Here is an 18,889-nt window from a genome sequence, read left to right on the forward strand (position 1 = left end):
CGCTGAGTACTGGCCAACAGTACAGATGCTGAATATTATAGCAACTGCATACATTAATAACGAAAATAAAATCAACCAGATGTGAAAATATCTTTGTCTCTGAGTTCTCTGATAGTGGGGGGCAGAGAGGGCAGGGAAGGGATAAGTGTGTGAGGAGGGAGGGAGATGGCTTCTGTGCAGTTGGAGATGGGACCAGAATGCCCAGGTTGCCAGAAAGTAGGGGCAAGAACTGGTACCAGACTGAGCTTCAAAGACACACTTCCCATGGGAGAAGAGAAGAGGACTTGGTGTTTCTCTGTGTGAGTGCAGAGATGGACACTTTGCTGGGGAGCTGTGTCGTGTCTGTGGGGGGGGGGGGGCGTGCCATATGCTAAAAAGGCATACAAAGGAGCTGCCCCATCAAAAGAATGGAATATTGGCATTTGCAGCAACATGGAAGGTAGAATATTGAGTAAAATAACTCACAGAGATAGACAAATACTGTATGATATCACTTATAGAATCTAAACATACCGCAGAGTAGAGAATATGATAAAAATGGAGGCGCGCAGATATAGAGAAGCATCTACTGGTTACCAGCGGGGAGGGGAAGAGGGAGGGGCAATACAGAGGTCGGGGAGTGGGAGGCACACAGTGTTAGTTAGGTGGAAGATGAGCTCAGGGATGCATTGTACAACATGGGGAATAGAGCCAAGACTTTGTCATAACTATAAATGGAAAGCAAGCTTTAACAGTTGTATTATAAGAAAGAAAAAGAAAGAGAGTGGGAGGAGGAAGGAGGGAAGAAAGGAAGGAAAAGAATGGCGTTTTTGGAGGTCAAAAAGCCAATACTGATTAGGTCCTTTTTAGCAAAGGAACGTATTTTATTTTATTTTATTTTACTTTATTTTATTTTAATTGCTGGGTAATTACTTTACAATATTGTGGTGGTTTTTGCCATACATTAACATGAATCAGCCATGAGTGTACATGTGTTACCCCTCCTGATTCCCCGCCCAACTCCCTCCCCATCCCATCCCTCTGGGTCACCCCAGTGCACCAGCCCTGAGCACCCTGTCTTATGCATCGAACATGGACTGGCTATCTCTTTCACATATGATAATATACATGTTTCAATGCTATTCTCTCAGATCATCCCACCCTCGCCGTCTCCCACAGACTCCAAAAGACTGTTCTGTAAATCTGTGTCTCTTTTGCTGTCTCCCATATAGGGTTATCATTACCATCTTTCTAAATTCCATATATATGCCTTAGTAAAGTGTATTGGTGTTTTTCTTTCTGACTTACTTCACTCTGTATAATAGGCTCCAGTTTCATCTACCTCATTAGAACGGATTCAAATGTGTTCTTTTTAATGGCTGAGCAATATTCTATTTTGTCTATGTACCACAGCTTTCTTTCCCATTTGTCTGCTGATGGACATCTAGGTTGCTTCCATGCCCTGGCTATTGTAAACAGTGCTGTGGTGAACATTGGGGCACACGTGTCTTTTCCACTTCTGGGTGAATCACGATTTGAATGAGGAGAAACCATGATGACTATTAGCCTGTAAGTGGGAAACCCTGCACATGAGTTTGGTTGAAAGACTGCGACCAAAGTTGATGATGGTTGTTTCAAACCGTCTGAGAGTGCTCAGTTGGACATGTGGGGTGCTGTCCTGCTGGGGGACATCTCTGGTTGCTGTGTTCTCACCAGCAACAGAGGAGTTTCTTTCCTTCCTTTCATTTCCCTTGTTTCCCTTTCTCCCTCCTTCCTCCCTACCTGCCTTTCTTTCACAAACATTCAATGTCCTGTGCTGTGCTGTGTTTCGTTGCTCAGCAGGATCCAACTCTTTTTGACCCCATGGACTGTAGCCCGCCAGGCTCCTCTGTCCACGGGGATTCTCGAGGCAGGCATACTGGAGCAGGCTGCCATTTCCCCCTCCAGGGGATCTTCCCAACCCAGGGACTGAACCCCGGTCTCCCATGATGCAGGTGGGTTTTTTTTTTTGTTGTTTGTTTGTTACTGTCTGACCCACCAGGAAACCCTTAAAATGGGTTTCATCTGACACTATGTTTTTCATATCTGTAAGATCAAATGGGGTCTATTTTAGGATTTCCATGTCTCTCCTTACTTTTAGAACACACAAAACACAGTTATTCCAAGTATCTTAATGTCTCTGTCTGCAACTTCTAAAATCTATGCCACTTCTGCCTGAGTTTCAATTCTCAAGGGGATTTTAGTATGATTTTTCTTACCTTCGTGAGATTTAATATGTTCTTAACGTGGTTCGGGGCTTGTTCCATCCTCTTCTTGTGAATTGGCTGCTCATGTCTTTAAACATGTCTTCATAAATTTAAAGGCCAGTGATACATCTTTCTTGTAAAGTGTTGGCTCGTGCCTCTTGCCCATTTTTCTATCAGGTTTTAAGATCTTTCTTCTCAAAATTGTAAGAGTCATCTTTTGGGTTTGTTTATGGCGTGCTTTTTCTACCTCTTAAAATGTTCAGCAGTGTGATGGACCCTGGGTGAGTAAGCAACAAGTGGACACCAGGATGTGAACACTTCACAGGAAACCCAGGGAGACCCACTAAGCCAACAAAGTGTCCCCAGGGGTGCACCTCAGGCTGGTTGACCCTTCGAGTCAATTGGAAAAACGAGGACTGAGGTGGAGCACACAATCCATTCCCCTTTCCTCCAGAGCCAACCAGCTCAATGAGAGACCGTGGGAACTAGATGCACAGGACAGGATGACTCAGTGTTTTATCCAAGAAGCTGGAAGCTTGTGGCAGCTGCTCATGGAAATGAATTCCACCTTGGTTTTGGCTGTGAGGTCAGCTCCAGAAGAGCTTCCAGCAAGAAAACAAGATGAGAAAAGAGATTTGTGAGGGCACGTGTTGAGAAGACCCTTGCACACAAGGCTCACACAGCTCTGGGCAAGCTCCACCCCTTGCTGGGAATACTAATCAGCCGCAGGTGGTCATTTCCTGCATGGGATGCCCCAGCACAACCTGAAACAAGCATTTCTCTGCCCCATCCCCATCACCCTGTTCAAACCCAAGCCTGGGGAGTACTCCTAGTGAGGTGACCCTGAGTCCTAAACTTGAAACGAGACAGCTCCATGTGGAGCAAGGGCAAGTGTATTCAATGCGTTCTCACAGCCTGAAGACAAGGGTTTCCGACTGGAGACCAGAAAACGGAGGCGAGTTCCAGGAACACTGAGACAAGGAGGCGGGATGGAAAGGTTTCTGTCGGCTGGCCCAGAATTCAATGGGCTTCACGGTGCATTAAGACCACACTGCAGAGGGAACGTGGAATGATGCTCGCTTCCACAGACACTTAAACACAGCCTAGTTGTCGTGGAGGGATTTCAGGCAAGATATTCAAAACTAGATAAAGGTGAAAGGTAAGAGAGAACAGAATGAATGCCCGAGGAGTGTGGCTGTGGGGAAGGTTTGTAGGAGATGCACTCTGCCTGCCGTGTGACCCATGAGTTGACGTGGAGAGATGAGGGTGGCAGGTGAGTTTGGAGGCCTCTTTAGGGGAATTACAAATGCCTCATTTCTCCCACAAAATCATCTGAGTTGCTCCCCATCCTCCACTAGACATGTCAGGATGGGTCTTTGTGATGTCAAGGCTCACCCGGGGCCACCATTGGCTGGGGAAGAGACTTGCTGATCTCATAAACCGTAACAGTGTGGCCCCCTGGAGATGGGTATATATAAGGGTGCTCAGGGGCTCTGGGGCAGACTACTGGGAGCCTTCAGAATGACTAAGGTCACTGGGAAGCCACAAGGCTTAGAGCAGTTACGTAACAACCATCTCCATATACCCTGGGGGAAAAGATGAAGACCTCCTATCAACTGAAGTCCAAAAGGTGAGCTGAAACCACCTAAGCTCCTCTTATCTTTCTCTGTTTGACTTACTTTGTATGATCATCTCTAGGTGCATCCATGTTGACAAAATAGCATTGTTTCATCCTTTCTTATGGTTAATATTCCATTGTATGTATAAAATATCTTTCTTTATCCATTCACCTATGTATGGGCATTTCAGGTTGTTTCCATTTCTTTGCTACTGTACTTGGTACTACTATAAACACTGCTGTGCGTGTCTCTGTTCTGATGGGAGCTTTCATCTTTACTGGATATATGCCCAGTAGTGGGACTGCTGGATCATATGCTAACTCTATTTTTAGTTTGTTTCAAAAGCTGCATACTGGGGAGGGAGATGGGCAGGAGGTTCTAAACAGAGGGGACATATGTATACATATGGCTGATTCATGTTGAGGTTGGACAGAAAACAACAAAATTCTGTAAAGCAACTATCCATCAATAAGAAAATAAAATTAGTTTTAAAAGAACTGCTTACTGTTTTCAATAGTGACAGCATCAGTTTCTTGACTTTCATGTATAGGATGTTGTTAATCTTGCTGCAGTGCATGGTCGACTTACACGTGTTTTTCAAAATCTGTGTTTCTTTATTTCTTAAAGCACTTTGAGCTGTATTTAACTGTTGATGTTTTCTTCCTGAGAGTGTTGTGGATTTTCTTTTCCACTTTTTTTCTTTTTTGGATGAATCACCCCTGACATGCTCAAGGGTAGGTCTCATGTTGAGTCCAGCGGCCTTGTGTATATCATATATCCATCAGCGATAGTTTGAAGGCTGCCATTACAGAGAAAACCCTCTACATTGCAAGGTTTTAGGATTCCCTCCTCTTCTGGGATGGCCTGCCGCATCTGAGAGTTTTTGTCAGGCCCGGTTGTAGAGTAGACTAGAACAAGCCAGAGGATGCCACAAAACGTGGTGTCTCCTCACTCTTGGATTTTTGAAGTAAATTTTCCTATTCTCTTTAAGTTGAAGACAAGGGGAGCTGGTTTTACGTGTACAGATTCTTGTTCCGTGACACTGAGTCTACTCTATGTATTCAGCTGTGCTTGTTTTCACCTACATATTATTAGAAGGTGTTTCGACTACCACTCTTGCTGCAATAGGTTTACGTGATTCTGTATTTTATATGTATCTGTGGGAAGAAATTAATTCCAAACTACAGATGTTTCCCTTCCATCCACCAGGGTCCACCCATAGGTTTCTTGCCAGGTTGGATATCCATGTCACCTTTGTGTGGGTGCTCACTGCAGTGGATTTTTGTATCCCACCTCTCTGTTGCATCACCTGATGTTTCTTGAATCGAACCTCCTTCACTCAGTGGGATGATCTCTGGGTTTATCTATCTCTGAAGTTGTCCTACTTTCAGATTTCAATCCTTGATTCAAAATTCATTCTAGACCTGTATCAATTTCCTTATACATTCCTCTGTCCAGGTATGCTATCTTCACTTTCATCTCTTTGATGTTTTGAATGGTTTCCATGGGACCTGGTTTGGGGTGTGTGGTGTTCGAAATCTGTTCATTTCTGATTTACTCCAGGAGAGGACCTGGTTTATCATACTGTCTCTGCCTCTTTGTTTATTTATTTATTTGTCTTTCATGGGAGTGCACTTTCCTAATCATGCTCATAGTGCCTCTTATCAGGTCCATCCCACCAGTAACCTAAAGTGTCCACTGTACTAATGCTATTCTACCACTGATTCCATGTACAGCTTTAGACAGTGGCCTTTTTTCGTGCTGAGGCAGAGGTGATCATATCCTCAACAGCTTAGATGTTCGTATCTCTTACATTTCATCCTATGTGCACATTGTCATCAGCTTTTCTAATGAGGCACGGAATTGTGTTCACCCGTTCATATCCTCTACCTGTTAGCTTCCCCTGTGTTTATTTTTTCTCCTATGTGAGCCCTGGCAATTTGTAAAGAGTGGGTATGGGTTAGAGCTCAGCACCATTGTGAACACTGGGTCCATCAGCATTCTAAGGTTGCTGTTATAGAAAATGTCCACAAGGCGGCAGCATTTCTCCATTCCCTCCTCCTGTTGCTATGGTAACAGCCCCCTCTGAGGTTCTCCCAGGCCTGGTTGTAAAGGAGAGGAAAAGGAGACCCTGGAAGTCACCAAAAGCTTTTGTCTCTTTAGCCTTTGAGGTTTTTCTTTAAGTGAAACTTTTATTTCTCATTTAAGACAATTTACACCGTTGTAGTTGTTGCAGGGAACCAGTTTCTCCTTCCGTTCCACAGATACCTGGAGGTGTTCAGCTGTGGTTACTGTCACAGCTGTTTTGAGAATCTGTTGAGCACATTTCTCTTGACACAAGAAGTCCATGTGGATTATGAATTGCATAGGCATTTGTGGGAATAAATTTATTCCAGCCTTCACCTTTCAGGCTCTCACCCACCAACACCCTTTGCTAACCGTAATTTTCTTACCAGGAGTGCAAGTCCATTTCACTTTTTCTTTTTTTTTTTTCACTCATCGCCATCAATGTTTTTTTTTTTTTTTAATCCCCTCTCGAAGGTATATGATATGATATCTCTTTAATCTGCCCTTCTTTACTTACTGTGATTAACTCTAGATGTTTGCGTATCTCTGAAAATGGAATTTTTTCCAATTTCATAATTTTGGCGTCATATTTCATTGTGTATCTCTGTCACATTTCTTTCTTTCTCTTTTCATCTGCACCCAAGAATTCTCTTTCCTTTCATCTCTTGGTCGTTGTGAATGCTGCTGCAGTGCATGCAACAGACAACACAGAAATACAAAGGATCACAAGAGACTACTATCAGCAGCTATATGAAAATAAAATGGAAAACTTGGAAGAAATGGACGAATTCTTAGAAAAGTATAACCTTCTAAAACTGAGCCAGGAAGAAATAGAAAATCTTACTAGACCAATCAAAAGCATGGAAATTGAAACTGCAATGAAAAATCTTTGAACAAACAAAAGCCAAGGACCAGTTGGCTTCACAGGTGAATCCACCAAACAATTAAGAGCTAACACCTATCCTACTCAAACTCTTCCAAATTACTGCACAAGGTAAAACCCCCAAACTCAATTTCTGAGGCCCCCTTCACCCTAATCCCAAAACCAGCCAAAGATGCCGCCAAAAAAGAAAACTACAGGCCAATATCACTGATGAACATATGTGAAAATGTTCAACAAATTCTAGCAAACAGAATCCAACGACATATTCAAAAAGTTAGACATCATGACCTAGTGGGATTATTCAAGAAAGCTCCATGTGGAACAAGGTCAAGTGTATTCACTGCGTTCTCACAGCCTGAAGACAAGGGTTTCCGACTGGAGACCAGAAAACAGAGGAGAGCTCCTGGAACGCAGAGAAAAGGAGGCGGGATGGGAAAGGATTCTGTCGGCTGGCCCAGAATTAAGTGGTCTTCGAGGTGCATTAAGACCACATTGCAGGAGGAATGTGGAATGATTCTCGCTTCCACAGACACTTAAACACAACCTAGTTGTCATGGAGGGAGTTTAGGCAAGATATGAAAAGCTAGATAATGGGGAAAGCTGAGAGAGAACAGAATGAATGCCCGAGGAGTGTGGCTGTGGGGCAAGGTTTGGAGGAGATGTCCTCTGCCTGCTGTGTGACCCATCCGAGTTGACATAGACGTGAGGATGGCAGGTGAGTTTGGAGGCCTCTTTAGGGCATTACAAATGCGTCATTTCTCCCAGCAAATCATTTGAATTGCTCCCCATCCCCCGCTAGACATGTCAGGATGGGGCTTTGTGATGTCAAAGCTCACCCAGGGCCACCATTGGCTGGGGAAGAGACTTGCTGACCTCATAAAGCATGAGGGTGAGGCTCCATGGGGACGGGTATATATAGGGGTGCTCAGGGGCTCTGAGCAGACCACTGTGAGTCCTCCAAATGACTGAGGTGACTAGGAAGCCACAAGGCTCCAGAGTAGTTATGGAACACGCACCTCCTGTTACCCAGGAGAAGATGAAGACCTCCTATCAACTGAGGTCCAGAAAAAATGTCAAGGTGAGCTGAACCCAGCCAAAGTCCTCTTGTCCATCGGCCCCACCCCAAAAGACCCCCTCCCCTGTCCTTGCCTGGCACATAACCCTTCTCTGACCACACCCCTTCTCCTGAAGCCATTGTTCCCGCCTGTCTTCACACTCTTCCCTAAACCACTGCCATTCTTTGCTCCCGCTCTTGTTTTCTCTAGGTGGCCAGGGTAACCGTGAGGGTGAATAATCCCATTCCGGCAAAGCTGCCAAAGAAAACTCAGAACATTCCCACCACCAAAAAGCTTAAGAAAATCAGATGCTCAAAGCTCTGTAGCCAGAGTTCCAAGGCAAATGAACAGCTGAATCAGAAGGAACCAGAGGAGGTCCCAGAGACCACAGAGACCCCTGCCATTCCAGTTAATCAGAATGAACCAGAGGAGGTCCCAGAGACCACAGAGACCCCTGCCATTCCAGCTACTCAGAAGGAACCAGAGGAGGTCCCAGAGACCACAGAGACCCCTGCCATTCCAGCTAATCAGAACGAACCAGAGGAGGTCCCAGAGGCCATGGAGAACCCTGCCATTCCAGCTGGACCCGTGGACAGCCAGTGACTTCAGGGCATGGCTAGAGACTTCAGAAATGCTCGGGGTTCTCGCCGCTGAGTACTGGCCAACAGTACAGATGCTGAATATTATAGCAACTGCATACATTAATAACGAAAATAAAATCAACCAGATGTGAAAATATCTTTGTCTCTGAGTTCTCTGATAGTGGGGGGCAGAGAGGGCAGGGAAGGGATAAGTGTGTGAGGAGGGAGGGAGATGGCTTCTGTGCAGTTGGAGATGGGACCAGAATGCCCAGGTTGCCAGAAAGTAGGGGCAAGAACTGGTACCAGACTGAGCTTCAAAGACACACTTCCCATGGGAGAAGAGAAGAGGACTTGGTGTTTCTCTGTGTGAGTGCAGAGATGGACACTTTGCTGGGGAGCTGTGTCGTGTCTGTGGGGGGGGGGGCGTGCCATATGCTAAAAAGGCATACAAAGGAGCTGCCCCATCAAAAGAATGGAATATTGGCATTTGCAGCAACATGGAAGGTAGAATATTGAGTAAAATAACTCACAGAGATAGACAAATACTGTATGATATCACTTATAGAATCTAAACATACCGCAGAGTAGAGAATATGATAAAAATGGAGGCGCGCAGATATAGAGAAGCATCTACTGGTTACCAGCGGGGAGGGGAAGAGGGAGGGGCAATACAGAGGTCGGGGAGTGGGAGGCACACAGTGTTAGTTAGGTGGAAGATGAGCTCAGGGATGCATTGTACAACATGGGGAATAGAGCCAAGACTTTGTCATAACTATAAATGGAAAGCAAGCTTTAACAGTTGTATTATAAGAAAGAAAAAGAAAGAGAGTGGGAGGAGGAAGGAGGGAAGAAAGGAAGGAAAAGAATGGCGTTTTTGGAGGTCAAAAAGCCAATACTGATTAGGTCCTTTTTAGCAAAGGAACGTATTTTATTTTATTTTATTTTACTTTATTTTATTTTAATTGCTGGGTAATTACTTTACAATATTGTGGTGGTTTTTGCCATACATTAACATGAATCAGCCATGAGTGTACATGTGTTACCCCTCCTGATTCCCCGCCCAACTCCCTCCCCATCCCATCCCTCTGGGTCACCCCAGTGCACCAGCCCTGAGCACCCTGTCTTATGCATCGAACATGGACTGGCTATCTCTTTCACATATGATAATATACATGTTTCAATGCTATTCTCTCAGATCATCCCACCCTCGCCGTCTCCCACAGACTCCAAAAGACTGTTCTGTAAATCTGTGTCTCTTTTGCTGTCGCCCATATAGGGTTATCATTACCATCTTTCTAAATTCCATATATATGCCTTAGTAAAGTGTATTGGTGTTTTTCTTTCTGACTTACTTCACTCTGTATAATAGGCTCCAGTTTCATCTACCTCATTAGAACGGATTCAAATGTGTTCTTTTTAATGGCTGAGCAATATTCTATTTTGTCTATGTACCACAGCTTTCTTTCCCATTTGTCTGCTGATGGACATCTAGGTTGCTTCCATGCCCTGGCTATTGTAAACAGTGCTGTGGTGAACATTGGGGCACACGTGTCTTTTCCACTTCTGGGTGAATCACGATTTGAATGAGGAGAAACCATGATGACTATTAGCCTGTAAGTGGGAAACCCTGCACATGAGTTTGGTTGAAAGACTGCGACCAAAGTTGATGATGGTTGTTTCAAACCGTCTGAGAGTGCTCAGTTGGACATGTGGGGTGCTGTCCTGCTGGGGGACATCTCTGGTTGCTGTGTTCTCACCAGCAACAGAGGAGTTTCTTTCCTTCCTTTCATTTCCCTTGTTTCCCTTTCTCCCTCCTTCCTCCCTACCTGCCTTTCTTTCACAAACATTCAATGTCCTGTGCTGTGCTGTGTTTCGTTGCTCAGCAGGATCCAACTCTTTTTGACCCCATGGACTGTAGCCCACCAGGCTCCTCTGTCCACGGGGATTCTCGAGGCAGGCATACTGGAGCAGGCTGCCATTTCCCCCTCCAGGGGATCTTCCCAACCCAGGGACTGAACCCCGGTCTCCCATGATGCAGGTGGGTTTTTTTTTTTTTTGTTTGTTTGTTACTGTCTGACCCACCAGGAAACCCTTAAAATGGGCTTCATCTGACACTATGTTTTTCATATCTGTAAGATCAAATGGGGTCTATTTTAGGATTTCCATGTCTCTCCTTACTTTTAGAACACACAAAACACAGTTATTCCAAGTATCTTAATGTCTCTGTCTGCAACTTCTAAAATCTATGCCACTTCTGCCTGAGTTTCAATTCTCAAGGGGATTTTAGTATGATTTTTCTTACCTTCGTGAGATTTAATATGTTCTTAACGTGGTTCGGGGCTTGTTCCATCCTCTTCTTGTGAATTGGCTGCTCATGTCTTTAAACATGTCTTCATAAATTTAAAGGCCAGTGATACATCTTTCTTGTAAAGTGTTGGCTCGTGCCTCTTGCCCATTTTTCTATCAGGTTTTAAGATCTTTCTTCTCAAAATTGTAAGAGTCATCTTTTGGGTTTGTTTATGGCGTGCTTTTTCTACCTCTTAAAATGTTCAGCAGTGTGATGGACCCTGGGTGAGTAAGCAACAATTGGACACCAGGATGTGAACACTTCACAGGAAACCCAGGGAGACCCACTAAGCCAACAAAGTGTCCCCAGGGGTGCACCTCAGGCTGGTTGACCCTACGAGTCAATTGGAAAAACGAGGACTGAGGTGGAGCACACAATCCATTCCCCTTTCCTCCAGAGCCAACCAGCTCAATGAGAGACCGTGGGAACTAGATGCACAGGACAGGATGACTCAGTGTTTTATCCAAGAAGCTGGAAGCTTGTGGCAGCTGCTCATGGAAATGAATTCCACCTTGGTTTTGGCTGTGAGGTCAGCTCCAGAAGAGCTTCCAGCAAGAAAACAAGATGAGAAAAGAGATTTGTGAGGGCACGTGTTGAGAAGACCCTTGCACACAAGGCTCACACAGCTCTGGGCAAGCTCCACCCCTTGCTGGGAATACTAATCAGCCGCAGGTGGTCATTTCCTGCATGGGATGCCCCAGCACAACCTGAAACAATCATTTCTCTGCCCCATCCCCATCACCCTGTTCAAACCCAAGCCTGGGGAGTACTCCTAGTGAGGTGACCCTGAGTCCTAAACTTGAAACGAGACAGCTCCATGTGGAGCAAGGGCAAGTGTATTCAATGCGTTCTCACAGCCTGAAGACAAGGGTTTCCGACTGGAGACCAGAAAACGGAGGCGAGTTCCAGGAACACTGAGACAAGGAGGCGGGATGGAAAGGTTTCTGTCGGCTGGCCCAGAATTCAATGGGCTTCACGGTGCATTAAGACCACACTGCAGAGGGAACGTGGAATGATGCTCGCTTCCACAGACACTTAAACACAGCCTAGTTGTCGTGGAGGGATTTCAGGCAAGATATTCAAAACTAGATAAAGGTGAAAGGTAAGAGAGAACAGAATGAATGCCCGAGGAGTGTGGCTGTGGGGAAGGTTTGTAGGAGATGCACTCTGCCTGCCGTGTGACCCATGAGTTGACGTGGAGAGATGAGGGTGGCAGGTGAGTTTGGAGGCCTCTTTAGGGGAATTACAAATGCCTCATTTCTCCCACAAAATCATCTGAGTTGCTCCCCATCCTCCACTAGACATGTCAGGATGGGTCTTTGTGATGTCAAGGCTCACCCGGGGCCACCATTGGCTGGGGAAGAGACTTGCTGATCTCATAAACCGTAACAGTGTGGCCCCCTGGAGATGGGTATATATAAGGGTGCTCAGGGGCTCTGGGGCAGACTACTGGGAGCCTTCAGAATGACTAAGGTCACTGGGAAGCCACAAGGCTTAGAGCAGTTACGTAACAACCATCTCCATATACCCTGGGGGAAAAGATGAAGACCTCCTATCAACTGAAGTCCAAAAGGTGAGCTGAAACCACCTAAGCTCCTCTTATCTTTCTCTGTTTGACTTACTTTGTATGATCATCTCTAGGTGCATCCATGTTGACAAAATAGCATTGTTTCATCCTTTCTTATGGTTAATATTCCATTGTATGTATAAAATATCTTTCTTTATCCATTCACCTATGTATGGGCATTTCAGGTTGTTTCCATTTCTTTGCTACTGTACTTGGTACTACTATAAACACTGCTGTGCGTGTCTCTGTTCTGATGGGAGCTTTCATCTTTACTGGATATATGCCCAGTAGTGGGACTGCTGGATCATATGCTAACTCTATTTTTAGTTTGTTTCAAAAGCTGCATACTGGGGAGGGAGATGGGCAGGAGGTTCTAAACAGAGGGGACATATGTATACATATGGCTGATTCATGTTGAGGTTGGACAGAAAACAACAAAATTCTGTAAAGCAACTATCCATCAATAAGAAAATAAAATTAGTTTTAAAAGAACTGCTTACTGTTTTCAATAGTGACAGCATCAGTTTCTTGACTTTCATGTATAGGATGTTGTTAATCTTGCTGCAGTGCATGGTCGACTTACACGTGTTTTTCAAAATCTGTGTTTCTTTATTTCTTAAAGCACTTTGAGCTGTATTTAACTGTTGATGTTTTCTTCCTGAGAGTGTTGTGGATTTTCTTTTCCACTTTTTTTCTTTTTTGGATGAATCACCCCTGACATGCTCAAGGGTAGGTCTCATGTTGAGTCCAGCGGCCTTGTGTATATCATATATCCATCAGCGATAGTTTGAAGGCTGCCATTACAGAGAAAACCCTCTACATTGCAAGGTTTTAGGATTCCCTCCTCTTCTGGGATGGCCTGCCGCATCTGAGAGTTTTTGTCAGGCCCGGTTGTAGAGTAGAGTAGAACGAGCCAGAGGATGCCACAAAACGCGGTGTCTCCTCACTCTTGGATTTTTGAAGTAAATTTTCCTGTTCTCTTTAAGTTGAAGACAAGGGGAGCTGGTTTTACGTGTACAGATTCTTGTTCCGTGACACTGAGACTACTCTATGTATTCAGCTGTGCTTGTTTTCACCTACATATTATTAGAAGGTGTTTCGACTACCACTCTTGCTGCAATAGGTTTACGTGATTCTGTATTTTATATGTATCTGTGGGAAGAAATTAATTCCAAACTACAGATGTTTCCCTTCCATCCACCAGGGTCCACCCATAGGTTTCTTGCCAGGTTGGATATCCATGTCACCTTTGTGTGGGTGCTCACTGCAGTGGATTTTTGTATCCCACCTCTCTGTTGCATCACCTGATGTTTCTTGAATCGAACCTCCTTCACTCAGTGGGATGATCTCTGGGTTTATCTATCTCTGAAGTTGTCCTACTTTCAGATTTCAATCCTTGATTCAAAATTCATTCTAGACCTGTATCAATTTCCTTATACATTCCTCTGTCCAGGTATGCTATCTTCACTTTCATCTCTTTGATGTTTTGAATGGTTTCCATGGGACCTGGTTTGGGGTGTGTGGTGTTCGAAATCTGTTCATTTCTGATTTACTCCAGGAGAGGACCTGGTTTATCATACTGTCTCTGCCTCTTTGTTTATTTATTTATTTGTCTTTCATGGGAGTGCACTTTCCTAATCATGCTCATAGTGCCTCTTATCAGGTCCATCCCACCAGTAACCTAAAGTGTCCACTGTACTAATGCTATTCTACCACTGATTCCATGTACAGCTTTAGACAGTGGCCTTTTTTCGTGCTGAGGCAGAGGTGATCATATCCTCAACAGCTTAGATGTTCGTATCTCTTACATTTCATCCTATGTGCACATTGTCATCAGCTTTTCTAATGAGGCACGGAATTGTGTTCACCCGTTCATATCCTCTACCTGTTAGCTTCCCCTGTGTTTATTTTTTCTCCTATGTGAGCCCTGGCAATTTGTAAAGAGTGGGTATGGGTTAGAGCTCAGCACCATTGTGAACACTGGCTCCATCAGCATTCTAAGGTTGCTGTTATAGAAAATGTCCACAAGGCGGCAGCATTTCTTCAGTCCCTCCTCTTGTTGCTATGGTAACAGCCCCCTCTGAGGTTCTCCCAGGCCTGGTTGTAAAGGAGAGGAAAAGGAGACCCTGGAAGTCACCAAAAGCTTTTGTCTCTTTAGCCTTTGAGGTTTTTCTTTAAGTGAAACTTTTATTTCTCATTTAAGACAATTTACACCGTTGTAGTTGTTGCAGGGAACCAGTTTCTCCTTCCGTTCCACAGATATCTGGAGGTGTTCAGCTGTGGTTACTGTCACAGCTGTTTTGAGAATCTGTTGAGCACATTTCTCTTGATACAAGAAGTCCATGTGGATTATGAATTGCATAGGCTTTTGTGGGAATAAATTGATTCCAGCCTTCACCTTTCAGGCTCTCACCCACCAACACCCTTTGCTAACCGTAATTTTCTTACCAGGAGTGCAAGTCCATTTCACTTTTTTTTTTTTCACTCATCGCCATCAATGTTTTTTTTTTTTAATCCCCTCTCGAAGGTATATGATATGATATCTCTTTAATCTGCCCTTCTTTACTTACTGTGATTAACTCTAGATGTTTGCGTATCTCTGAAAATGGAATTTTTTCCAATTTCATAATTTTGGCGTCATATTTCATTGTGTATCTCTGTCACATTTCTTTCTTTCTCTTTTCATCTGCACCCAAGAATTCTCTTTCCTTTCATCTCTTGGTCGTTGTGAATGCTGCTGCAGTGCATGCAACAGACAACACAGAAATACAAAGGATCACAAGAGACTACTATCAGCAGCTATATGAAAATAAAATGGAAAACTTGGAAGAAATGGACGAATTCTTAGAAAAGTATAACCTTCCAAAACTGAGCCAGGAAGAAATAGAAAATCTTACTAGACCAATCAAAAGCATGGAAATTGAAACTGCAATGAAAAATCTTTGAACAAACAAAAGCCAAGGACCAGTTGGCTTCACAGGTGAATCCACCAAACAATTAAGAGCTAACACCTATCCTACTCAAACTCTTCCAAATTACTGCACAAGGTAAAACCCCCAAACTCAATTTCTGAGGCCCCCTTCACCCTAATCCCAAAACCAGCCAAAGATGCCGCCAAAAAAGAAAACTACAGGCCAATATCACTGATGAACATATGTGAAAAATGTTCAACAAATTCTAGCAAACAGAATCCAACGACATATTCAAAAAGTTAGACATCATGACCTAGTGGGTTTATTCAAGAAAGCTCCATGTGGAACAAGGTCAAGTGTATTCACTGCGTTCTCACAGACAGAAGACAAGGGTTTCCGACTGGAGACCAGAAAACAGAGGAGAGCTCCTGGAACGCGGAGAAAAGGAGGCGGGATGGGAAAGGTTTCTGTCGGCTGGCCCAGAATTAAGTGGTCTTGGAGGTGCATTAAGACCACATTGCAGGAGGAACGTGGAATGATTCTCGCTTCCACAGACACTTAAACACAACCTAGTTGTCATGGAGGGAGTTTAGGCAAGATATCAAAAGCTAGATAATGGTGAAAGCTGAGAGAGAACAGAATGAATGCCCGAGGAGTGTGGCTGTGGGGCAAGGTTTGGAGGAGATGCACTCTGCCAGCTGTGTGACCCATCAGAGTTGACATATAGGTGAGGGTGGCAGGTGAGTTTGGAGGTCTCTTTAGGGCATTACAAATGCCTCATTTCTCCCAGCAAATCATCTGAATTGCTCCCCATCCCCCGCTAGACATGTCAGGATGGGGCTTTGTGATGTCAAAGCTCACCCAGGGCCACCATTGGCTGGGGAAGAGACTTGCTGACCTCATAAAGCATGAGGGTGAGGCTCCATTGGGACGGGTATATATAGGGGTGCTCAGGGGCTCTGAGCAGACCACTGTGAGTCCTCCAAATGACTGAGGTGACTAGGAGGCCACAAGGCTCCAGAGTAGTTATGGAACACGCACCTCCTGTTACCCAGGAAAAGATGAAGACCTCCTATCAACTGAGGTCCAGAAAAAATGTCAAGGTGAGCTGAACCCAGCCAAAGTCCTCTTGTCCATCGGCCCCACCCCAAAAGACCCCCTCCCCTGTCCTTGCCTGGCACATAACCCTTCTCTGCCCACACCCCTTCTCCTGAAGCCATCGTTCCCGCCTGTCTTCACACTCTTCCCTAAACCAGTGCCATTCTTTGCTCCCGCTCTTGTTTTCTCTAGGTGGCCAGGGTTACCGTGAGGGTGAATAATCCCATTCCGGCAAAGCTGCCAAAGAAAACTCAGAACATTCCCACCACCAAAAAGCTTAAGAAAATCAGATGCTCAAAGCTCTGTAGCCAGAGTTCCAAGGCAAATGAACAGCTGAATCAGAAGGAACCAGAGGAGGTCCCAGAGACCACAGAGACCCCTGCCATTCCAGTTAATCAGAATGAACCAGAGGAGGTCCCAGAGACCACAGAGACCCCTGCCATTCCAGCTACTCAGAAGGAACCAGAGGAGGTCCCAGAGACCACAGAGACCCCTGCCATTCCAGCTAATCAGAACGAACCAGAGGAGGTCCCAGAGGCCATGGAGAACCCTGCCATTCCAGCTGGACCAGTGGACAGCCAGTGACTTCAGGGCATGGCTAGAGACTTCAGAAATGCTCGGGGGTCTCGCCGCTGAGTACTGGCCAACAGTACAGATGCTGAATATTATAGCAACTGCATACATTAATAACGAAAATAAAATCAACCAGATGTGAAAATATCTTTGTCTCTGCGTTCTCTGGTAGTGGGGGGCAGAGAGGGCAGGGAAGGGTTAAGTGTGTGAGGAGGGAGGGAGATGGCTTCTGTGGAGTTGGAGATGGGACCAGAATGCCCAGGTGGCCAGAAAGTAGGGGGAAGAACTGGTACCAGACTGAGCTTCAAAGACACACTTCCCATGGGAGAAGAGAAGAGGACTTGGTGTTTCTCTGTGTGAGTGCAGAGATGGACAATTTGCTGGGGAGCTGTGTCGGGTGTGTGTGTGTGTGTGGGGGGGGGGGGGGGGCGTACCATATGCTAAAAAGGCATACAAAGGAGCTGCCCCATCAAAAGAATGGAATATTGGCATTTGCAGCAACATGGAAGGTAGAATATTGAGGAAAATAAATCACAGAGATAGACAAATACTGTATGATATCACTTAGAGAATCTAAACATACCGCAAACTAGAGAATATGATAAAAATGGAGGCGCGCAGATATAGAGAAGCATCTACTGTTTACCAGCGGGGAGGGGAAGAGGGAGGGGCAATACAGAGGTGGGGGAGTGGGAGACACACAGTGTTAGTTAGGTGGAAGATGAGCTCAGGGATGCATTGTACAACATGGGGAATAGAGCCAAGACTTTGTCATAACTATAAATGGAAAGCAAGCTTTAACAGTTGTATTATAAGAAAGAAAAGGAAAGAGAGTGGGAGGAGGAAGGAGAGAAGAAAGGAAGGAAAAGAATGGCGTTTTTGGAGGTCAAAAAGCCAATACTGATTAGGTCCTTTTTAGCAAGGGAACGTATTTTATTTTATTTTATTTTACTTTATTTTATTTTAATTGGTGGGTAATTACTTTACAATATTGTGGTGTTTTTTGCCATACATTAACATGAATCAGCCATGAGTGTACATGTGTTACCCCTCCTGATTCCCCTCCCATCTCCCTCCCCATCCCATCCCTCTGGGTCATCCCAGTGCACCAGCCCTGAACACCCTGTCTTATGCATCGAACTTGTACTGGCTATCTCTTTCACATATGATAATAGACATGTTTCAATGCAATTCTCTCAGATCATCCCACCCTCGCCGTCTCCCACAGACTCCAAAAGACTATTCTGTAAATCTGTGTCTCTTTTGCTGTCTCCCATATAGGGTTATCATTACCATCTTTCTAAATTCCATATATATGCCTTAGTAAAGTGTAATGGTGTTTTTCTTTCTGACTTACTTCACTCTGTATAATAGGCTCCAGTTTCATCTACCTCATTAGAACGGATTCAAATGTGTTCTTTTTAATGGCTGAGCAATATTCTATTTTGTCTATGTACCACAGCTTTCTTTCCCATTTGTCTGCTGATGGACATCTAGGTTGCTTCCATGCCCTGGCTATTGTAAACAGTGCTGTGGTGAACATTGGGGCACACGTGTCTTTTCCACTTCTGGGTGAATCACGATTTGAATGAGGAGAAACCATGATGACTATTAGCCTGTAAGTGGGAAACCCTGCACATGAGTTTGGTTGAAAGACTGCGACCAAAGTTGGTGATGGTTGTTTCAAACCGTCTGAGAGTGCTCAGATGGACATGTGGGGTGCTGTCCTGCTGGGGGACATCTCTGGTTGCTCTGTTCTCACCAGCAACAGAGGAGTTTCTTTCCTTCCTTTCATTTCCCTTGTTTCCCTTTCTCCCTCCTTCCTCCCTACCTGCCTTTCTTTCACAAACATTCAATGTGCTGTGCTGTGCTGTGTTTCGTTGCTCAGCCGGGTCCAACTCTTTTTGACCCCATGGACTGTAGCCCGCCAGGCTCCTCTGTCCATGGGGATTCTCGAGGCAG

Source organism: Dama dama, chromosome X, assembly GCF_033118175.1.
Source record: "Dama dama isolate Ldn47 chromosome X, ASM3311817v1, whole genome shotgun sequence".
NCBI lineage: Eukaryota > Metazoa > Chordata > Mammalia > Artiodactyla > Cervidae > Dama > Dama dama.